Source organism: Heterodontus francisci, chromosome 24 (assembly GCF_036365525.1).
Source record: "Heterodontus francisci isolate sHetFra1 chromosome 24, sHetFra1.hap1, whole genome shotgun sequence".
Lineage (NCBI taxonomy): Eukaryota > Metazoa > Chordata > Chondrichthyes > Heterodontiformes > Heterodontidae > Heterodontus > Heterodontus francisci.
The window spans coordinates 25,403,381-25,417,947 of NC_090394.1; positions in this window are offsets into that span (position 1 = coordinate 25,403,381).

The window sequence follows — 14,567 nt, forward strand, 5'->3', positions numbered from 1 at the left end:
GTCTCCACCCACCGCCCACCCACCCCCTCCATTACTGCGCTGTCTCCCCTTAAATATCGGGGCCTAAGTACTGTTGTATGTTTGGTTAGTCGAACTAGAAGAAATTACTGAATCTTAGGTAAGTTCTAACAATAACTAGTTTATTACATATTAGGGAACTATATACAGCTTTAGACAAGTATGTCGAACTCCACTGATGCCATGCTGCTTCTTCTTCAAGTCTCTCTCTCATGTGATCTCTTACATCATCACAGTGGGAGGTATTACTCACACTGTTCCAAACATTAACCCTTTCAAACCCGTATACTACATCTCCCCTCAAGTCTTCGAAAAAAAATTTTGGTACATTCATTTTGACTTCTACATACTACCCCATCTCCCCAGCAAATCTCTGACATCACAGATTAATTCTGTCAGGAGGCTTCACAACTCTCCCTGATCATGTCGTTGTCTTGGAAGATCAGTTGTCTTTCTCTGAACTCTTGTTTGTTGACTTGGATGGCCTTCATTGAGGTTTGTAGTATCAGGTGCTTTCTGAATTTCAGGTTCAACATCTAGTTTGTTCAAATGAATGACTGATTGATGTCTTTGATGAATAAAAATAAAATTTCTCCTGTTTCTTCTTATTGAACCTTCTGAAGTATGTACTAAATAAGATCTCAGTTGATTCTCATCTCTCTGGATGATTACTCCTTCTCTGCCTGTCAGCATTCCGAAGGCATCGTTCCCTCCGTGACACCCTGGTCCACTCCTCCATTACCCCCACCACCTCATCACCTTCCCATGGCACCTTCCCCTGCAATCGCAGGAGGTGTAATACCTGCCCATTTACCTCCTCTCTTCTCACTATCCCAGGCCCCAAACACTCCTTTCAGGAGAAGCAGGGATTTACTTGTACTTCTTTCAATGTAGTATACTGTATTCGCTGCTCACAATGTGGTCTCCTCTACACTGGGGAGGCCAAACGCAGACTGGGTGACTGCTTTGCGGAACACCTCCACTCAGTCCGCAAGCAGGACCCCGAGCTTCCGGTTGCTTGCCATTTCAACACTTCCCCCCTGCTCTCCTGCCCACATCTCTGTCCTGGGATTGCTGCATTGTTCCAGTGAACATCAACGCAAGCTCGAGGAACAGCATCTCATCTACCGATTGGGCACACTACAGCCTGCCGGACTGAACATTGAGTTCAATAATTTCAGAGCATGACGGGCCCCCAATTTTACTTTTATTTTTAGTTATTTTTTTCTTTTTCCTTTTTTATATATATATTTTTGTGTTTATTTTATTTTATTTCATCTTAGTTTGTTCAGTTTGCTTACCCACTTTTTTTTTCATGTTTGTACTTGCGGCTGTTCAATTTTCAGTCCGTTAACATCCTATCTGTACTAATGCTTTGTCTTTCAACACACCATTAACATATTGTTTGCCTTTGCTCCACGACCTTCTGGTCAGCTATTCTGTGACCTTGTCCTATCTACACCTTCTCCTTTGTTATCTCTTGCCCCACCCCCGTTTTACTTGCTTATAACCTTTTGCATTTCTAATATTTGCCAGTTCTGAAGAAGGGTCACTGACCTGAAACGTTAACTCTGCTTCTCTCTCCACAGATGCTGCCAGACCTGCTGAGTATTTCCATTCCTTCTCTGCCTTGTTTTCATACCCATTCCTTTCTCCATGCATCAAATTGGGTAGGTTCTTGGTACAATACCTCCTGTTATAGTCATAAGCTTGTTGTTTTTTGATAAGACTTTTTTCTGTCTTGAACGCTCTGATAATCCTGGACTCAACAGTTCTGATGGTGCTAATCCACATAGCAATGGAGTAGATCTGTAGTTTAGGAGTGCTGTTTGAAAATCTTCATTCTTCTTTAACAGTGCTTTGATAGTTTTGACTCCCCTTTCAGCTTCATCATTAGATTGAGGATATCTAGGGGAACTTGTAAGATGTACAAATCTGCAGTTTTCCACAGAGTACGTGAAGTAGTCGTTTGCAAATTGTGGACCATTATTGGAAACAACCTGGTCAGGAATGCCATGTGTTGCAAAAATCGCCATTAAAGCTCAAATGACTGTCTTAGTTGTCATTGTGTGCAAACGTTTAACTTCGATTCACTGGAAAAATATTCAATGACAATCAGGTAGGATTTTCCATTAAGCATGAATAGATTCATCCCTAGACTTTCCCCCGGTCTGGTTAGAAATTGGGTCAAGATCAGGGGTTCCCTCTGGTCTGGTCTATGCACTGCGCATACCTGGCAATTAAAAATCATTTCTTTTATATCTCTTGATATTCCCAGCCACCGCATGGATGATTGAGCCTGTGCTCTACCTTTTGTGAGACCCATGTGGCCCAGGTGTATTTTCTTCAAGGTGTCTGCCCAGAGACCGGAATCACCAGCCTGTCATCATATACCAGCACATCACCACAATGGTAAAGTACTTTCTGTACTCAAAGAAGATTGTAATCACTGTACCACTGGGACGCTGCTGTGGCCAACCTACCGTGCAATATTGGTGGATACGGATGCATTCCTCATCTTGCATCTGAGCATGATGAATTTCTTGGAGCATTTTTAAGCTTGACAGCCCTTGTGATGCAGTGAACTGAGAATATAACTCAATCTCATTAATGAAGTTAACATCCTGTTGTGTAGGATGGTCAACAGTAGTTCTGGACAATACATCTGCTGTTGCTTGCAGCTTGTCCTGTACATATACTGTTTCATACGTGAATCTCATTAGCCTCAACCGGAATCTCTGGATTCTCAAAGACATTCTAGTAAGTTCCTTTCCATCAAGTAAGGAAACTAAGGGTTTGTGGTCTGTATCTATGATGACTTTAAGCCATTGATACAATCTGAGAGCTTTTCGCAAGCCCACGTGACTGCGAGAGCTTCTTTCTCTATAACGGCGCACCTTGTCTCAGTCTCAGACTATATTTAAGACTGATAATACACCAGTCTGCGACATCAATCTGGCTCTTCTTGAAAAAGGACTGCCCCTAACCTAATAGATGAGGCATCTGCTGCAATTGTGGTCGATTGTGAGGGGTTATAATGTGCTATGATATCTGGCGAAGTCAGCATTTCCTTGATCCTTTGAAATGCCTGCTCCCGATGTGTATTCCAACACCATGCTTGAGCTTTTCTTAATAGTTAAGGGTTCAGTAACGTGCTAGATTGGGCAGAAACTTTGCCAACTGATTAAGCATTCCAAGGAATCATTGAAGATCTTGGACAGAGGTAGAACTTGGGAATTCACAAATGGCTCTTGTCTTTTGTGGATCTGCCATTATGCCCTTTCTATTAACAATGTGCCCTAGGAAATGAATAGACATTTTTGAGAATTCATACTTTTCATTAATTGTCAGGCCTTCTTCTTGTAGACAATTCAAAACTGCCCTGACCCTCAGGTCGTGCTCTTCGACAGATTCCCCATCGACTAAGTTGTTGTCCATATGGCATATTACTCCTTTAAGGTCCTGTAGAATGCTTGACGTAGCTCTTTGGAATATTTCCAGTGCTGATATTATACTGAATGGCAAACAATTAAAACAAAATCTTCCGAATGGAGTAATGAAGGTTGTCTATAACCTTGACTTCTTGTCCAATGGGATTTAAAGTAGTTATGGAAAAGGATAAAGATGGACCAGAAATAAAGGTACTGAATTGGGGGAATGCCGATTTCAATATGATAAAACAGGATCTGGCCAAAGTGGACAGGGAGCAGCTACTTGTAGGAAAGTCTATATCAGACCAGTGGGAGTCATTTAAAGAGCAAATAGTGAGAGTTCAGAGCCAACATGTACCCGTTAAGGTAAAGGGTAGGACCAACAAGTCCAGGGAACCCTGGATGTCAAGGGATGTAGAGGATTGGATAAGGGAAAAAAGAGAGGCTTATGGCAAATTCAGAGGGCTGAAAACAGCAGAGGCCCTAGAAGAGTATAGAAAGTGTTGGGGGGTACTTAAAAAAGTAATTAGGAGAGTGAAGAGGGGACATGAAAAAACACTAGCAGGCAAGATAAAGGAAAGTCCGAAGGCGTTTTATAAGTATATTAAGGTCAAGAGGATAACCAGGGAAAGAGTAGGGCTCATTAGGGACCAAAGTGGCAATCTGTGTATGGAGCCAGAGGACATAAGTGAGGTTTTAAATGATTACTTTTCATCTCTGTTCACTATGGAGAAGGACGATGTAGGTGTAGAGATCAGGGAGGGGGATTGTGATATACCTGAACATATTAGCATTGAAAGGGAGGAAGTATTAGCTGTTTTAGCAGGCTTAAAAGTGGATAAATCCCCAGGCCCAGATGAGATGTATCCCAGGCTGTTATGTGAGGCAAGGGAGGAGATAGCAGGGGCTCTGACGCAAATTTTCAAATCCTTTCTGGCCACAGGAGAGGTACCAGAGGACTGGAGGACAGCAAATGTGGTACCATTATTCAAGAAGGGTAGCAGGGATAAACCAGGTAATTACAGGCCGGTGAGTCTGACATCAGTGGTTGAGAAACTATTGGAAAAAATTCTGAGGGGCAGGATTAATCTCCACTTGGAGAGGCAGGGATTAATCAAGGATAGTCAGCATGGCTTTGTCAGGCGGATATCGTGTCTAACTAACTTGACTGAATTTTTCAAGGAGGTGACTAGATATGTAGATAAGGGTAAAGCAGTTGATGTAGTCTACATGGACTTCAGTAAGGCTTTTGATAAGGTCCCGCATGGGAGATTGGTTAAGAAGGTAAGAGCCCATGGGATACAGGGCAATTTGGCAAATTGGATTCAAAATTGGCTTAGTGGAAGGAAGCAGAGGGTGATGGTCGAGGGTTGTTTCTGCGATTGGAAGCCTGTGACCAGTGGTGTACCACAGGGATCGGTGCTGAGACCATTGCTGTTTGTAGTGTACGTTAATGATTTAGACGTGAACATCGGAAGTATGATCAGTAAGTTCGCAGATGACATGGAAATTGGGGGTGTCGTAAATAGAAAGGAGGAAAGCCTTAGATTACAGGACGATATAGATGGGCTAGTAAGATGGGCGGAGCAGTGGCTAATGGAATTTAATCCTGAGAAGTGTGAGGTGATGCATTTTGGGAGGACTAACAAGGCAAGGGAATATACAATAGATGGTAGGACCCTAGGAAGTACAGAGGGTCAGAGGGACCTTGGTGACTAGTTCCTAGATCACTGAAGGCAGCAGCACAGGTAGATAAGGTGGGTAGGAAGGCATATGGGATACTTGCCTTTATTAGCTGAGGTATAGAATATAAGAGCAGGGAGGTAATGATGGAGCTGTATAAAACACTAGTTAGGCCACAGCTGTGTATAGTTCTGGGCACCACACTATGGGAAGGATGTGATTGCGTGGAGAGGGTGCAGAGGAGATTCACCAGGATGTTGCCTGGGCTGGAGCATTTCAGCTATGAAGAGAGACTGAAAGGGCTAGGGTTGTTTTCCTTAGAGCAGAGAAGGCTGAGGGGGGACATGATTGAGGTATACAAAATTATGAGGGGCATTGATAGATTAGATAGGAAGAAACTTTTTCCCTTAGCAGAGGGGTCAATAACCAGGGGGCATAGATTTAAGGTAAGGGGCAGGAGGTTTAGAGGGGATTTGAGGAAAGATTTTTTCACCCAGCGGGTGGTTGGAATCTGGAGCGCACTGCCTGAAGAGGTGGTAGAGGCAGGAACCCTCACAACATTTAAGAAGTATTTAGATGAGCACTTGAAACACCATAGCATACAAGGCTATGGGCCAGTGCTGGAAAATGGGATTAGAATAGATAGGTGCTTGATGGCCAGCACAGACACGATGGGCCGGAGGGCCTGTTTCTGTGCTGTATAACTCTATGACTCTATTGCCAAAAGCCACTATTTGCGTCGAGCTTTGTGATTTGCCAAGCTTTTGTCGACTGTGGACATTGGATAGATTTCTCTTACCACAGCCTTATTAAGTTAAGTTTACACAAATGCGAAGATTACCGTTAGGTTTTGGAACTGGAAACATTCCAGAACAACACTCTGTACACTCAGTGACAGGAGCAATGAATCCCATCCGTGTCATTTCTTCTAACTGATGTGGGACTTGCTTCGGTAGAGGGTGTGGTATCTTCCTGGGCATGAAAAGCCATACAGGTTTAGTATCTTTTCACAAAGTAATACTATATTCAGTTTTAAGTCTTCCTGGACCAGTAAATAATTTCAAAAAGTCTTTTTGGAAGTGACTCCTGGATTCTTGCTGCTTAACTTCTTACACTTTCCTGATAAGATTAAGATTAAGGTCTATTCAAGCTCTTCTACTTAAAAGAAAAAAATTCTTGATTCTGTAGCCTATACAGTGTTTCCAATATCTGCTTTCCCTTGTACTGGAGTGTTGCCTGTAGCTTTCCCTTGACTTTCAGTTCAATCCCTCCTGGACCATATAACTTGAGTTTCGTTTGGTTGCAGGCAATGTGTTGATAACCACAGTTTGTTGTCTGATAAAACTGTTACACTTGCTCCAGTGTCTAGTTTAAAGTTGGTGATATGTCCATTGACATATATATCCGCAGTCAGAATGCATGATTAGGGGGTCATTGATCTCACCAAGGAAGTTTTCTGATTTCCCTTCTGATGGAGATTGTTCAACTTCATTAATAGCTCTATGTGTGAAGACATTTCCTTTAGAACCTGTAAAAACAGAGGTTTTACTTTGGCACATTCTTCCCAAAATGGCCAACTTTCTTGCAGTGAAAGCATTCTGCTTTGTTTACAGGACACTGTTCGTGCCTGTAGGTCTTTTTGGCACCGCAGTGCTGGTAGGGTTTCATGGTGTCTTGCACTTCCCCTCTCAATTGTACCTTCTTTTCTGGAGCTTCATTTATAGTCCTGTGCTTAAGGAACTGTATGGTCATTGGAGGTTTCCCGAACCAAGGTTTTTCCTCACCTCTCAGGATTGCTCTGTTCTGCTTACAGATCTCTTCTTGTCTCACCAGTTGTATTGCTTTGTCTAAGGTGAAGTCTTCCTTAGTCTGCAATAAATCTGATGGGGATTCATCAGCAATTCTGATCTTAGGTCTCTGTATTCACATTCTTCAACTAGCCTATAAAGGTCATTAATAAAAACATTTGCCGATTCACCTGATTTCTAGACCCTTCTGTTGAATTTGGCCCTTTCTAGAATCTTGTTGGTCCTCAGGTTGAAATAATTATCAATGACTTTTAAGACTTCTTCAAATTTATCTGATGTCTTATGAATGCCTTGTCTTGCAATAACATCATCTGTTATTGCTCCTCTGGAATAAAATAGTGTGTTGACTTGTTCTATTTCAGACTTGCTGTCTAATTTTGAAGCAATTCTGTACCTCAAAAATCGTTTTCTCCAAAGTGCCCTGTTTTGAGTTTGATTTGGTCCTTCCATGTGTCCAAACCTCTCTGGTAGTATAAATTTAAGATCCATGGCTTTTCTAAGCTTTCTAGGTAGTTTACTTTCTGTTTTATATTTTCCCTCCAGTATTGGATGTTTTCCCGCATTGCTCAGCCTCGCACTGACTCCCGCTGCAGTCACTGTGTTTTGATGGGAAACTCTCTGCTAGACTAGGTATTTTTTTCTTGAACATAGATTTGCAGCGGCATTTCAATAATTTCTTCACTCCCACTGGAATATTGAGTCTTTGCAGCCGCTTCTTTTTACTTTACTCTGCCTCACAGTCACTATGTATAATGGCACTGACCTCGGATCCACCGTTGATAGGGATTAGTTTCCCTAGTGCTGCCTACCTAGTGCGCCATAAAGAACAATTTTCTACCATTTTCCAGGGTTGCTCATCAGATCCCCAACTCGAAGGCTGCGATTGCTGGACTGGGATATTTTTTCACAGACCGCCACACCTCTGTGGTGCAGCCTGAATGCATCTGCAAGCTAACTCCCTGACTCTCCGTGACTCCATAGAGCAGCTCTTTGAGTTCTTCAGTTTTGGCAGCACTTTTTTCAGGTCTGACTTTCCAAATTTCTTTTCAAAGTTTTATGGGCGCTGTATGGTAAGAACCATTGCTGTTCACCATGTTCCATATTTGGTTCGTCTAGCTAGGAGAGATTACTGAGTCTTCAGTAAGTTTTAACAATAACTAGTTTATTGCATATTGGAGAACTATATACAGATTTACACAAGTATGTCCAACTCCACTGATGCCATGCTGCTTCTTCTTCAAGTCTCTCTCTCATTTGATTTGTTACATCATCATAGTGGGAGTTATTACTCACACAGTCCCAAATATTAACCCTTTCAAACCCTTATACTACATGTACCTGAATTCCATAACTGCACTACCAGCTGAGCCATTGGGAGAGTTAGTGAATCAGCATTTACTAAAACTGCACAATACGTTCTTCTTAATAAATGTTGTTGTATATAATAGTCAAAAGCTGCCAGCGATGAAAATGCTATAACAAATCCAAGACACAAGTGGTGTTCAGAAATCTATCAAATGTCACAATTTTGGTTTATGCCATCGTGTGGACATGTTGATTGTTTTATAATTTAAACATGTAGACAAAGCATGCCACATTTCTGTAACATATTATAAAATAAAAGCTAACCCTGCAGTGTGAATTAGGATAAGTGGCAGGCAATTTGTGCACAGCAAAATCCTTTGAAGAGCAATGTGAAAATGACTGGATAATCTTTGGGTTGAGGGATAAGTATTGGCCAGGGCATCAGTAGCCTGCCCACCACCCCTAAATGGGTGGCTTCTTAATTGTTCTAGGAAGATTGTGTCTGCTGTTTAACATTGAAATAGAGCCTTGGGAACTTTTACATCCACCTGGGAGGGTAGATAGGGTCTCAGTTTAACATCTCATCCAAAGAATAGCACCTTCAACAGTGCAGCACTCCCTCAGTACTGCACTATCAACTGAGATTTTGTGCTCAGGTGCTGGAGTGGCTCGTGAACCCACAGCCTCTTGACTCAGAGGGGAGAGTGCTACTCACTGAGCCATGGCCAGCACCGTAATGGTGGGTATATATTCCAAAGAATTAGACAGACCAATAAGCTATAGTGGTTTGGGGACATAATCTAAATGCCTTGCTATGTCACTCCTTCCTACACAATACATCATGTGTCATACTCAAAACAAAGATGTAAAATATATATTTAGGCGAGGGCCTGCCCATCTTGATGAAGTATTTCTTCACTCGAGTATGGAGTGTGGATTCCAATCATCTGCTGTGCCTATTTTTTGACACCATGGGGGAATTTTGCCAAACCCTTGGAGATGGTTTTGGACACAGAGGTGGCCAGGAAAATTGTAAAGGAATGTGTTGGGCCTGCTACCTGATGTGTTCCTGCCTCCTGCCACTTTTCCCAGGGCAGGCTGTGTACACGGCAGCAACCCACTCATCAGCAGCAGGAAGCCAATTAATTAAGGCCATTATAGCAACAATTAATGGGGATTTGTCTAGGGTAATGGCAGTTTGCTGGAGGTGCATGGGACCTCCGTTGTTTCTGCTGCTCATCTCCTCACAGGAGGTGATAGCACAGCTGGAGATCCCATGCAGGGTTACGCAGAGTTATCTTCAAAGGAGCAAATTGGTGAACTTCAGGACATCTGCACGCAAATGATTTCAATTGGATCCACTGGATAGCACTGGGCGTGAGGAGTTGACTGCTGGTTCCAGCATCAGTGTGACACCTCCATCTCGTGCCGTCCTCTCCTTCTATCCTCTGAACTGCACACTCAATTCACATTGGGGCTGCTGGCGACCCTTTACTCTAGGCGCTCTGATTGGCCCTCCCGCATCCGTAGCCTGCCCACCGCCCCTAATTGGATGGCGCTCCAGGAAGTGGCTTCTTATTGGGTCTCGGAAGATTATGCCTGCTGTTCTTCCATGCGCACTTCTGAGTTCCCACTTCGGAAATCATCCTGATGCTGGAATTGGCAAGCTAGTTGCAAAGTTCAATCCCATGTCTTACCTTCCACCGTTTGCAACAGTTGTTATCTGACTGCTGCCAAATCTGATACAGCAGGATGTTGAGAGGTGGACTGACACGGCGGGAAATGGGTTTAGATAGGATGATGAAGGAATTTGAATAGTTTATAATTGTAAATGTCCCTTGCCAAGGCTCTTGGGACTCTTGAAATGACGATGGCACAAGTTCTCCAAGAATCCAGTTGACCAATATAGGTTGGCATCAATTCAGCCAGTGTTTGTGCAATTAGCCGCTGAAAGACCCGGTCTATAGTTACCATCTTCCTTCTGACATTGAACAGGTAGAAGCTGCAGGGTGGGACTAATTTCAAAGAATCAGCACAGAAATGGGCCTAATGGCCCCCTTCTTTGCTGTAAGATTCTGTGATTATACTGAATTAGAACAAAATGCCAAGTGAGGATCTCCTCACAGACAATCTGGGCTCCAGGAACCTCAGCTCAAAAGCCTATGATTAAAAGAATGGCAGAAAGACCAGGGAGGCTTTATTTGGTCCTGTTGCTGGGCATCCTGAATTTCCTGGGCACAGTGAAGTCAGGAAAATCAGGTCAGGAGGAGCACACAGTTTTCCATGCATGGTTGGATAACTGGGCAGCCTCCTTTATGGAAGATTGCTTCTCCCTGCCTCAGTTTCTTATAGTTATGATTCCCAGAAAATCTCAGGGCTCAGAAATTCTTCCCTCTTCACTCAAATCTCTGATTTAAAATGGTTTCAGAAAAAGTTGTAGACAAGATAATTCACACAGTAATATATTCTGTCAAGTTAAATGATGACATCAGGGGTCAACACTTGATGGTGCTTTTCTACTCAGAACAGCTGGCAGATTAATATGGCCAACAGCAGGTGACCAAGCACCTCATGCTGCTCACGGGCAGTACTGATCCATCCCCAACTGTTTCCTCTCCTGTGCTACATCCTCAAACCAGGCACCACTGCAAGATATTCCCTCCAAGCACAAATCAACATATAAACATTAAGAATTCCCACTGACATGGCCTGCAATCAAAAGAAATGCCCTATTAACTGTCAATAAGTAATCAGGAACAGAATTTCGCAATGAGCTTTGTAACCCTAACATCCCACATCTCCTTACCTCACCACCCCTTCACCAACTCTCTGTCTGGCCTTTATGCATTGACCAACATTAACCACCGTACATCTCCCCATGGGAATCGATTCTGTGTAAATACTCCATACAAGTTCGCGGCATAAAAATAAAATTCACAGAATCACAGAATCGTTACAGTGCGGAAGGAGGCCACTTGGCCCATCGTGTCTGCACTGGCTGTCTGAAAGAGCAATTCCCTCAGTTCCATTCCCCTGCCTTCTCCCCATAACCCTGCACATTCTTCCTTTTCATATAACTGTCTAATTCCCTTTTGAATGCTTCAGTTGAACCTGCCTCCACCACATTCTCAGGCAGCGCATTCCAGACCTTAACTACTCACTGCATGAAAAAGTTTTTCCTCATGTCACTTCTGCTTCTCTTACCAAATACTTTAAATCTGTGCCCTCTCGTTCTCAATCCTTTCATGAGTGGGAACAGTTTCTCTCTACTTACTCTGTCCAGACCCCACATGATTTTGAATACCTCTTTCAAATCACCTCTCAGCCTTCTCTTCTCCAAGGAAAACAGTCCCAACTTCTCCAATCTATCGTCATTACAGAAATTCCTCATCCATGGAACCATTCCCGTGAAACTCTCTCCAATGCCTCATGTCTTTCTTGAAGTGTGGCGCCCAGAACTGGATGCAATACTCCAGCTGAGGCCAAACTGGTGTCTTATACCAGTTCAACATAACTTCCTTGCTCTTGTACTCTATGCCCCTATTAATAAAGCCCAGGATACTTTATTGACCGCTCTCTCAACCTGTCTTGCCACCTTCAATGACTTGTGAACATATACACCTAGGCCCCCCAGCTCCTGCGCACCCTTTAGAATTGTTCTTCCTACCAAAATGAATCATTTCACATTTCTCTGCATTGAACTTCATCTGCCACTTGTCTGCCCCTTCCAACAACTTGTCTATATCCTTTCGAAGTTCTACACTATCCTCCTCACCGTTCACAATGTTTCCAAGTTTTGTATCATCTGTAAACTTTGAAATTGTGCCCTGTACTCCACGGTCCAGGTCATTAATATATATTGGGAAAAGCAAGGGTCCCAACACTGATCCCTGGGGAACTCCACTACAAAGCTTCTTCCAACCTCAAAAACATCCATTAACTCTTTGTTTCCTGTCACTCAGCCAATTTCATATCCATGTTGCTACCATCCCTTTTATTCCATGAGCTACAAGTTTGCTCACAAGTCTGTTGTGTGGCACTGTATCAAATGCCTTTTAAAAGTCCATATACACCACATCAACAGCATTGCCCTCATCAACCCTCTCTGTTACCTCCTCAAAAAACTCCAGCAAGTTAATTAAACATGATTTTCCCTTAAGAAATCCATGCTGGCTTTCCTTAATTAACTCACATTTGTTCATGTGACGATTGATTTTGTCGCGAATTATTTTTTCTGGAAGTTTTCCCACCACCGAAGTTAACCTGATTGGCCTGTAGTTGCTGGGCTTATCTTTACACCCTTTTTTGAACAAGGGTGTAACATTTGCAATTCTCCAGTCCTCTGGCACCACCCCCGAGTCTAAGGAAGACTGAAAAATTATGTCCAGTGCCTCTGCGATTTCCCCCCTCACTTCCCTCAATATCCTTGTATGCATCTCATCTGGTCTTGGTTCTTTATCCACTTTAAGTACAGACAGCCTATCTAATACTTCTGCTTTATAAATTTTAAACCCCTCTAATGTCTGACTTACCTCCTCTTTCAACATTGCCTGGGTTGCATTTTCTTCCTTGGTAAAGACAGATGCAAAGTATTCATTTAATACCTCAGCTATGTCCTCTGCCTCCATGAGTAAATCCCTTTCTTGTCCCTAATCAGCCCCACTCCTCCTTTTACCACCCTTTTATTATTTATATGCCTGTAGAAAACTTTGGGATTTCCTGTAATGCTGGCTGCCAGTCTGTTTTCATGCTCTCTCTTTGATTCTCTTATTTGCTTTTTCACTTCCCTTCTGGACCTTCTATATTCAGCCTGGTTCTCAGTAGTATTTTCTACCTGGCATCTGTCAAAGGACACTTTTTCTTCTTTATCTTAAACTCTACCTCTCTTGCCATCCAGGGAGCTCTGGATTTGTTTGCCCTTCTTTTCCCCTTTGAGGGAACATACCTCGACTGTGCCCAAACTATTTCTTCTTTGAAGTTAGCCCATTGTTCATCTACTGGTTTTCCTGCCCACTTTTGACTCAAATTTATTCGCCCCAGCTCCATTCTTACCCCATTGAAGTTGGCCTTCGCCCAGTTAATTATTCTTACCCTAGGTTGCTCTTTGTCCTTTTCCATAATCAGCCTAAACCTTATGATACAATGCTCACTATCTCCTAAATGCTCTCCTACTAATACTTGATCCACTTGACCCACCTCATTCCCAAGAACCAGGTCTAGCAGTGCCTCCTTTCTGATTGGACGAGCAGCATACTGCTGTAGAAAATTTTCCTGAACACACCCTTGGAACTCTTGTTCCTCACTGCTCTTTACACTACTATTATCCCAGTCTATGTTTGGATAATTAAATTCTCCCATTATAACTACCCTATAATTTTTGCACCTCTCTGTAATTTCCTTGCAAATTTGTTCCTCCACATCCTTCCCACTAGCTGGTCGCCTATAGACAACACCGAGCAATGTAACTGCACCTTTTTTGTTCCTTAGCTCTTGCCAAATTGATTCTGTCCCCAACCCCTCTGTGACATCCTTTTTCTCCAGCACTGCTATGATGTCCTTAATAAATACTGCCACCCCTCCCACTTTTTTCCTTTTCCTATCTTTCCTGAACACCTTGTATCCAGGAATATTTAACACCCAGTCCTGCCCTTCTCTGAGCCAGGTCTCTGTTGTAGCTACAACATCATATTTCCACATGGAATCTACGCCTGTTGCTCACCAGTCTTATTAACCACATTAAACCATATTAAAACTTCACAAAATGTCATTTGCTTTCAAGGAACCCATTACCACATGGAGTGGTTCAGATGAATAACACAGACACATTTCAGGGGAAGCTAGATAAGAACACAAGGGAGAATGGAATGGAAAGATGTGCTGATAGGGTGAGACAAAGGAAGGTGGGTGGAGACTCATGGGGAGCATAAAGACCGGCAGACAGCTATTAGGTGGAATTGCCTATTTCTGTGCTGTAAATTCTATGGAATTCCACGTAATATACCATTTTTTTTAGGAATGGGGCATCAGTGCTCAGGTGGACCTCTATCACCCAATACAAAAATGGAAAAAGCTGCAAACTTATAGTAAACCAGTCCGCATCTGTGGAGAGAATGGACAGTCAATGTATTGGGTCCTAACCCTTCTTTAGAACTGAAGAATGAGAGACGAACAGGTGTAGAATAAGAAAATAAAAGGTGGGGGGGGGGGGGGTGGTGGGGAGAAGGGGAGAAGAAAAAAACTCCAAAGAAATATGGTGTAGTGGTTAGTACCGCAGCCTCACAGCTCCAGGGACCCGGTTTTGATTCTGGGTACTGCCTGTGCG